Below are 8,031 nucleotides of genomic sequence, written 5' to 3' on the forward strand. Positions count from 1 at the left end.
CCCAATTAAATGTTGTCTATTATAAGAGTTGCCTTGGTCATGGTGTCTCTTCACAACAATAGAAAGCCTTACTAGGACAGAAATTGGTACCAGGGATTTGAATATTACTATGATAGGCCTGACCATGTTTTTGTCTGGAGAAATGTGGATTTGAGGACTTTGGATTTGGAAAGCCATGGAATTCTTTAAGTGGAACTTAATGAGCCATCCTAGTAGGAATATTATAGGCTTATATTTTTCAAATACTATTTTAATACTTCAACCTCCCTTATAGCCCACCAACTAAAGATAGGGGAAGATAAAAGGTTCATAGAACAATGGGGACCTGTTCAGAAGTAGTTCTTTGGGGTGATTCTAATCCTTGTTGTCAGTATATCAGTAGTCCAGTCAACAGTGTCATCAAACAAGAATCAGGAATGTCAGTTCAGTCCACAAATCAGTAGCAGCGACTAGATCCAGGAAAAAAAAAAAAAAAACCAAAAAAAAAAAACAGAGAGGATCAATGGATTGGTGAATCAGCACAAGTCCATGAAAGCAGCAAGGTAAATTCATTGGTGCATTTTTGTCACAACAACCAAAGATCAGTGGTACAGGGCAAGGCAACCAATGCTAGGGTGCCATCAGCAAAGATCATTGTCAGCAAAGACCAATGACCAGGGAAAAATTGCAAGGTGAACCAAGGCAATCTCCTCATCCACTGTCTGTTGGGTTATACTTATACTCTTTCCAGTTATCACATGTTTTCTCAAGTGTCCACTCCAGGAAAACATCACATGCTCTTTTACCAGACCGCGTCCAGAAAAACATCACATGACACAACTGAGTCTCCGATGAAACCATAAATTTCCACTTCAGAATATGGAAGACAATGGTGCTGAGAATGATTTGAACTCCAGAGACAATTCTAATGTTTTGGTGGAAAATGTTGCTGCTTTCTGCTCTGGTCTGAGGAGCCTACTTAAGGATAAGGTGAGGGGTTTCAATTGATTGCATTGACAAAGCAAGTCTCAGAAATGCCCAGCATAGACTTTGTCTTCTGGTTTACTCAAATGAAGAATGTTTTGATCAAACAGAGCAAGCTTTGAAAGAAAAAATAGAAAATGTATAGTTCAAGTAATAAAAGGTTACCACGAAATGCAATGGACTTAAATCCTATGTTCAGGAAAATAAACAGCTTAAGGGAGTGTTCTGGCTGGTTTTGTGTCAACTTGACCCAAGCTGGAGTTTGAGGCAAGATTCCACCCAGCTAATCTTATCGTTCATGTGTTTACCATTGAACAAGGAATAATTATATCATATTATATATTATTATTACTTGATTATTGTTTTCATTTGGACTTTTAATATGGAATGAACTACAATCCAGAAATGGAGGAGACAGATTTTTGATTCAGATCTTGAGGCATGATGGATATTAAAAGCCTAGACTCAGGCATGGTGGTATATGCATTTAATCCCAGGAGATAGAGGTAAGCAGATCTCTGAGTTAAAGGTTAGCCTGGTCTACAGGGCAAATTCCAGAACAGCCAAGTTTAGGAAATGAAGGATGTAATAGAACAAAGGGGCCATGTTCCAGCCCCAGCAAGCAGCAGAACTGTGACTTTGCCTTTCAAAAGTGACATATGTTTAGTAAACTGTCACATCATTCCTTGTGGATGTTTGTATGATCCCAGGGAGCCTACATAGTTATACTTTGTTTCAGACCACATATAAATTTATTCTAACATTTATAACCAGATATTGATTACAACTAAGAAACAGCAGAAAATAGTCGCCTTGACACTGACAAATATTTCATTTACCCCCAAAATGTGCTGTTTTCCCAAGACATATGGAAAACTGTTTAGATCTAACCAAAAGTAGAGACAGTTCATGAAGTTGACTCTGCTGTGAAGAAGCTGGCGGTTGGGAGGAGCTAGGGAAGCATCTTCCATTTGCACTCGTCTTTTCTTACTTCCTAGCTCCTGAGCCTTACCAAATGTCAATGACAAGGCCCTAGGTGTCCTACTTCATATCCTTTACTCCCTTTACCAAGCTCAGTCAGTCAACAGGGTCTCAAAGCTGGGGGGTGGGAGAACCTGGGGAGTGAGGATTAAAGAAAGAAAAGACAATTAGACAATACTATAATATGACTCCAGCAAGTGCTGAAGTAAGTTTATTTTTTCCCAGCTGCTTTTATACTATTCAAAGTATAGACAAAGAATAGGGTCAGTTCTTGGTCAAGGACAAACAAGGCATAAACAAAAGTTCCGTGATCACTGTATCTATGGACTTATCAAGATGATCAAGATACAAGGAACACACTCCTTGGCTGTATTTATCTTGAGCCTACTTTCTTGTACTAGCCCAATGTCAAATATTCTTGCTGATATCCTTCAAGTGGCACTAAGAGCTCTCCACACTACTTAAGTGTTTGATGTTGTATGTGATGCATTCCAATTTATGACTGAGGTGAAGAATTCCCTTAATGGTAAGAAGTCATGCTGTCAATCAACTGGATGCACAAAATCAGGATACCATTTTTCATATGAAGCAGAGTTTATATATAAGAATATAATATATAAGTGATATAATATAATATAATATAAAACAGGAGTGAGAGAGGATGGAAGAAAGGATTCATCACTTACATATTCCATCCTGTCAAGACACATCTATATTCCACACCCTAGAAAAGAATTTGCACATACACATCATCTGAATGGAAGATGATTTTCTAAGTCACTCAACATATATTGGTCATATTCCCCTTCTGCTAAGACAATGTGGAAATGTCATATGATTATCCGAATCAAAATGAAGACTTACATGAATGGACAAATACCTAGTTTCTAAGCCTGTCGTTCTGTCCTATTAAACCAATAAATTCTAATTCTGATTAAAGAATTTGTTCTGTTCATCAACAACAACCCCAACCAAGAAGGAAATATGTTATTTGCAATTTACCAATTTCTCAAATTTCTTCCTCATCTGTGCAAGAACAGAGTAGATACTTCTCTGTGTGACTACAATGTTCAGAAAACTAAGAGATAGATGAGGGTTAGCTCTGTGGGCCTAGAGTGGGCCTAGTATGCCTGGAGCCCTAGATAGGATCCTTAACACCAGAGCAAAATGAGAAAGAAGGGTAGGGATGCAAATGAGGAGGGAGAAAGTGGAAATAGAAAAGACTATGTCTAAATGTGAATTCCATAGAACAGTAATTTGCAATAAAATTTAAAGCATGCTAAAAATCATTCCATATGCTCTTTTATGACATTGAAATAATTTTTTAATATTTTTAACACTAATGAAACTATGAACAAAAGAGGGTGTCTGGCAGGGAGTACCTATTCCTGAACTTACCCAAAAAATTCACTATGGATGGTTCAAAGTAGTCAAAGAAAGTAAAGGTAGTGTATTTCCCACTAGGTAAAAATAATGTAAGCGAATGGACCCGCACAGACTTGAAATCCCAACATCTGGGATGCAAAGGAAGGAGAAGCATACACACACACACACACACACACACACACACACACACACACACACCTGTGTACAAAAGCATCCTTCAAAGACATGTATAGATGAATCCAGGCTTAACAATGAGCTGCCTGCAAAACAGGCTCTGGATGTGGAAAAATGATATGAAGGATGAGGAAATCAGACCTACAAGGTTTAGTACAGAAAGACACGAGGAAATAAAAAACTGGAGCACAGTCACAGGTAATGAGCCCTTAAGCGAGGATGGGTGAATTTGAGAGCCATGTTCAGGTATCCATAGGGTAAAGCTGCATTCTCTCCCCATGAGATATGTGTGTCATCCATGATCTGCAATTCCAGGCTATCAGGTAAAAGATGAATATTAAGACCATTTTGACTAGCCCAGCAGTGCACTTGATGAAACACACAATAACAGCTCTGTCTGTGGGCAGTGTTAAGGTGCCCACAATACAACTGCCCTGTCCTTCAAAATTCCTATTCATGAAATAACACTTCTTGGCACTTCAAAAAACAATAGCACAGCCACAAGTAACCAGCCTTAAACAAGGACAGGTGAGTTTGAGAGCCCCTGATGGACTTCTAAAACCCTTTCACTTTAAGTACTGCTGTCTTCCTCCAGAGGTCACAAAGAATCTGCAGGACACCCCATTAATGTGAAAAAGACACATGTTAATTACCTCTGCCTCTGCCTGTACTTCTTGATGATACCCAGTCATGTGGCCCCATCTAGAGGCAAGATTACAAAGTCTTTCAAAACTTCCCAGGAACTTTTATCCTACAAGGCTGGAGGTTAACAGGAATGTGTGTTCTGTAATTTCTCACCCTGTTCATGGCTGGAAGTAAGTGAATGAATAACCAGTTGATGGTGAGAGATTTTAATAGTTGCCAAGTTATGACAGAAATTGAAGAGAGCTTAATGGCAATAGAGAGACGGTTGGTTCGGGGGTGTCCTGTGAGATCAGACCACCTGGCTCCTAAACTCACAGCACTAGCAGAGGCTATGTTGAGGGGGGTGGGGGGAGACTGGTAATAGCTACATTTCTGAAGTAGCCAAATAAGAACTGGGCAGAAAACATATAGAAACAATTGGTCACTTTCTCAGCAGGAAACAAGGTGGATTCAAGACTTAGTGGCTTGAAACAATACGTCTTTACATTCTTCCAGTTCTGCAGGTCAGGAGTCTAAAATGCACTTCTTGAAACTAAAACGAAGGCATGGGCAAGGCTGTTGTCTTTCTGGAAATCACTCGGCAAGCCCTGGGAGAATCTGACTGTTCTGCACACAGTTCTTGGCTTGCTGTGCTGATTCATCTCCGACCCTGGCAAAAGCCAGGTGGACCTTTCCCATTCACAGTAAGTTCTTTTTTTCAAAGCTTCAAACAAAACTATCCTAACCAAACTTCTTAGTTAAATAAAATACCTTAGGGAGAGGTTTAAGAGTGTGGTGCCCAATAAATAATTCATATGAGGCAATTAACAGCAAAGGTCTCAATAAATCATTATTCCTCTAAATTATCCTCTAGTAAGCTACCGAGGTAAACACAGAGGCTATCAAGAGGGAAAAAGAGAAAAGTTAAGAATTGTGTCTGTAGAAGACATTGGCACACAGTGGAATCAAACCATGAGAGGACTCCTAGGAATCTAATAAACATATCTTGCCAATGAAACCAACAACTCAGCTAAGAAAACATTTGAACTATTAAAAGTTAACATAGACTGGGAGAACTGGCCCCGCTGCCACCGTTCCCTGGTGCAAGAGAATGGGTACTAGGAGCCCCAGGATCAGGCCTCCTTGGCGCTGAGTTTGGATTCACCTCTGTGGATGTGTTCAAGAAGAGTCACAGGTTAAGCGCTTTTCTTTCAGTCTCTAGCCCACCTCGCTAAGGCTCATATTGCTCTCACAAGAGCTTGAGAAGTTGAGGTTGGTTCCATGGTCAGCAAGGGTCAGAAAAGCGAAGTAAGTAGAGTAGTAAGGATGCTTCGAGGAATTATTCAGCCTCCAAATCCCAAGGTCACAAGGCCAGCAGCACCTCCGGTGTTGAGGAGAGAAGCAAGCCCAAGGCTCGGATAACATCAAAATCCAGCTCTTCTTCCTCCTCGTCCAGGTCTTCTAGCTCCGCCTCGTCCTCATCCTCCAGTGACGGCCAAAGAAGTGAGGGAAGCACAAGGATAAGAAGAAGAAGAGGAAGAAGAGGAAGGGAGAGGAGGAGGAGGAGGAAGAAGAGGAGGAGAAGGAGGAGAAGGGGGAGAAGGAAGAGGGGGAGGAGGACGAGGAGGACAAGAAGGAGGAGGAGGAGGAAGAGGAGGAGGAGGAGGAGGGGAAGGAGAAAGGGGAAGAGGAGGGGGAAGGGGAGGGGGAGGGGGAGGGGAGGGAGAGGAAGAGGAGGAGGAAAATGGGGAGGAGGAAGAGGAAGAGGAGCTGAAGAGGAGAGGCAAGGAGAAGGCAGTCGTGGATGCTCCTCAGAGGGTAATTCAAAATGTGGTGGACTCAAAGACAGGACACACAAGGCTCATCAACGAAGATGTTGAGGTTTTAGAGGAAATTATAACCAAAGAATGACACAGAGAAATCAACAAGCAAGCCACCCGAGGAATGGCCTGGCCTTCTAGATGAGAGCAGGCCTGCTTCCCTGAGAGCCCTGCCATCCCAGGTTTATAAACTGCTGTTGGTGGCTTGGAGGATGAGTCCAGGTGCCTTTCCTGTTGTGCCTTTCCTGCAGTCCAGCATCCTCTTGGGTGCAGTGGGTGGCCTAAGCACCGAATTGGACAGCGGAGTGTCACTATTAAATGATCTTGGTCATAGAAAAAAATAAATTAAAAAATAAATAAATAAAAGTTAACATGAAGTCAGGCATAGTAGCTGTAATCCCCCAGCACTCAAGATTGCAAATTTGAGGCCAGCCCAGCCTTCATGGTGAGTTCAAGAATTTGGGCTACATAGCAAGATGCTGACTCACAATGTGGGGGGAAAGAACTGCTATAACTCTTAGTCTATCATTTTAGCACCAGGAAGAAGACTGCTACAGCAGCCACTAGACAAAGAATACTTCCTATTGCCACAAGCGTAATTCTAGAAAAAAATAGCAGTGACATTTCTTTTGCTAATTCCCCTGAAATTTTATGATTTGTTACATAGTGTAACCTAAGCTATCCTTTCTAATGTAGACATATCTATTCTGAAATGCCTGCAAGACACAAAAAGGGAGATGCCAAGAGATGGTTTACTCTAACAGAAACAGTGATGACTCTCTCCCTACCTTTCTCAGCCATGTACTCTGCTGAGCCCACCACACTCCATGGTAGTTCCGAACTGATGAACACAAGTAGCCCTGGGCATGGGAAAAGGACTGAAATGTGAGAGATGGCAGGATATAATAAGGGGTGAGATGCTGGAGAGATGGCTCAGCAGTTAAGAATACTAGCCACTCTTATAGAACCCTTGGGTTCAGTTCTCAGCCCGCACAATCTGTAATGCCAATTCTAGGGGATCTGACACCCTCTTTTGGCCTCTGTGGACACGAGGCATGTACATGGTGCACAGACACACATGTAGGCAAAAACACCCATACGTGTGGGTTTTTTTTTTAAATTTTTAAACTTAAAACAAAAATGGAGATGAAAGCAATCAATATGTAATACATGAAATTGCCAAGGATAGAATTTAGTTACGAAAAAGAAAGAGTTGAATATATGAATGTGGATATCAAAGGAAAAGACTAAGCTGGAATTATTAGTTTAGAAATCATCATAGTTAATGAGATGTAAAGCTAGACAACTGAGTTTGTCAGATTTAAAGCCAGACAACTGATGAGGGGTAAAAGCTCTAAAGGACCTAGAATCAGAACATTTAGTTATATAGCACTTATTTTGACATTATCAACATGATCCAATTGTATTTATTCTCTGTTCATGCATTCAGCTCAGACACCTGGTGCTCTATAGATGGTGACTATGTTGTCTCATATGACCCACCTGCTAGATGAAGAAGTGGATATTTTATATATAACAATGATCAAATTCCCTTACATAAAATACAATCAATCCCAACCTTAACATATTTAAACCCTTTGGTGAATTTCAAGGCACGCTGATATTTTCACCTATTTTTATATTCACTAGAGCTGTGGAGTGATGGCAGCCATGATGCTGGAGAAGATGATGGTCATGGTGTAGTCTGAACAGGCAAGCATGAGAGAGAAGAGAGGCCTCTGAACATGCTGGAAATCTCACATAAATAAAATCAAAAATATCTTTTTCAGTCAACATGCTTCAAGTTAGAATTACAGCTATGGAGAACCTCATACCAAGTGGTTCATATATTCAAATTAATCCCCACAAGCTTAAAACATAGATAAAAAGGTTTTATTTTATAGTTTAAGATTACATTTCCAAAAGATATGAAATCCCCATGGCTCACAATCAGAATGTAATAGAACCAGGATTTGAACCCATATATGTTTCATACTAGTACTCATTTGCTTTCTGCAACAGATCATATGGTTCTGAAACATAGAAACTCACTGGTAAGTTCTCTCTCTCTCTTTCTCTCTCT

At 40.7% G+C, this 8,031-nt stretch overlaps 1 pseudogene; it reads left to right on the forward strand.

The window, feature by feature from the left end:
• The first annotated feature begins 3,723 nt into the window (after positions 1 to 3,723).
• LOC116101331 lies at positions 3,724 to 6,113 on the forward strand (annotated as a pseudogene).
• Positions 6,114 to 8,031: the final 1,918 nt, after the last annotated feature.

Source organism: Mastomys coucha, unplaced genomic scaffold (genome assembly GCF_008632895.1).
Source record: "Mastomys coucha isolate ucsf_1 unplaced genomic scaffold, UCSF_Mcou_1 pScaffold21, whole genome shotgun sequence".
NCBI lineage: Eukaryota > Metazoa > Chordata > Mammalia > Rodentia > Muridae > Mastomys > Mastomys coucha.